Source organism: Struthio camelus, chromosome 31 (assembly GCF_040807025.1).
Source record: "Struthio camelus isolate bStrCam1 chromosome 31, bStrCam1.hap1, whole genome shotgun sequence".
Taxonomy (NCBI): Eukaryota; Metazoa; Chordata; class Aves; order Struthioniformes; family Struthionidae; genus Struthio; species Struthio camelus.
In genome coordinates, this window is record NC_090972.1 from 1,458,906 (window position 1) to 1,460,684 (window position 1,779).

The window sequence follows — 1,779 nt, forward strand, 5'->3', positions numbered from 1 at the left end:
GGGCCCCCCCCTCCGACACACGCGCGCGGCAGCACGGTGCGGTACCACCGCGGTACCCACCCGCAGACAGCCGCGCGGGGCCGGGGGGCGAGGTCCGCACCTCCCCCGGGCCCGGCTCCCAAACGCTCGCTCGCCCACTCGCACACTCGCGCACAGCCCCTCCACCGGCCGCGGCTGGCTCCTCCTCCCCGGCCGCTGACCTCCGCTCTCGCCCCGGCACGGGACGACGGCGCGGCAGCGCCCCTCCCCCCCCCCCCTTTCTGCCCCCCCCCCTCCCCCGTCTCGCCACCGAACGGCGCCGCCCGCGCTTGCCCCACACCACCGCCCCGCGGAGACACCCGCGCGCCGTCGCTGCCGGCCTCAACGCAACGCCGCGGCTGACGCCAGCCGGCGGGTGGAAGTGGCTCGGCACGCACTACGGACGCGGGTGCGCCGCGGGGGGGGGCAGAGGGGGCTCGGCGGGCGCCGAAGCGGCAGCAGTCGGGGCAGGGAGAGGGCAAGGGGAGGGGAAGAAAGGCAGCCGGCCGTCCCCCCCGCCGGAGGGGAACGGGGGACCAGCGCACCACCGGGAGAGTGGTGGAGGAGAGCCGTCGTACGGCGGGCACTGGCGGTGGCGGCGGGCGGCGGCGGCAGGTGCCGGGCCACCGCGACCGACCGAACCTGGGGGCCCGGCGGGACGAACTCCGCACAGCGGGCGCTCCGGGAGCGGGGGTTTCCCGAGTCTGCACTTAGGGGGACGAAGGCCCGGGCCCACACGGGGAGGAGAGGCACCCCCTCTCCCCGGCGGCGCGGGCCTGCGAGGCGCCCCAGCCGCGCCACACCGCACACACCGCGCAGGGCAGCGGTGGCCACCGGGCTCGGAGGGGAGGGAGGGCAGGGCAAGGCACGCCGGCCGCGGACGGTGGAGGCGGACGGTCGGCCGGAGCCGGGCAGGCAGGCCAGCCGGAAGACCGGGGCCACCGGTGCACGCACCGGTGGTCCCGGCTCCGCCGCCGCCGCCGACTCACCGCCGCCGCCGCCCCCCCACCGACTCGCCGCCGCCGCCGCCCCCCCCGGCCCCCCCCCGAGGGGCGGCACACCGCTGCGCCAACGCGGCAATGGGGGTGACGATTGACCGTCAAGCGACGCTCAGACAGGCGTAGCCCCGGGAGGAACCCGGGGCCGCAAGTGCGTTCGAAGTGTCGATGATCAATGTGTCCTGCAATTCACATTAATTCTCGCAGCTAGCTGCGTTCTTCATCGACGCACGAGCCGAGTGATCCACCGCTAAGAGTTGTCTCGGTTTCGGTCCCCACCGCGCGCGCGGGGGGACCGGGCAGCTTTCGCAGCCCCCTGAGGGCCCCCATCCGCTCTGCCTCCCTCCTCACGCCGACGCCGGCTGCTGAGCAAGGGACAGCGGAGAGAGAGGGCACGCCTCACTGACCGTACAAGCACAGAGGGAAAAAAAAAGGGGGGGGGGGGGGAGAACAGACCCGAACGAGAGGGGCGGGGAGCCCTCGCTCCCGACCTGGGACAACCCCTTTCTCGCTTCGAGTCCGGCCCAGGCGCCCGGCTCGGCCTGGCCCAGCAGGGAGCGGCGCGCCAGCCGCGCCACCTGCCTCAGGGACCGGGGTGTGGGTCCCCGCGGAGCCCCGGCGTCGGAGCCCGGCCGCCGCTGGGAGCGGCGCCACCCGCTGCCCGCGCGCCCGCGACCCGCCAGCCGCACGCTTCCGAGCTCCTTCGCTCGCCTCACCGGCCTCCAGCTCCGCCGCCCCGGAGACGGCACCCAACACCCGCCTG

The 1,779-nt window shown here is 76.4% G+C and overlaps 1 non-coding gene across 1 annotated transcript; it reads right to left on the bottom strand.

Annotated features, from left to right (window-relative positions):
* Positions 1–1,122: 1,122 nt before the first annotated feature.
* Positions 1,123–1,275, bottom strand: LOC138063150 (5.8S ribosomal RNA). The gene has a single exon (XR_011136744.1). It is a non-coding gene; the product is annotated as a 5.8S ribosomal RNA (ribosomal RNA).
* Between the last annotated feature and the right edge of the window lie 504 nt (positions 1,276–1,779).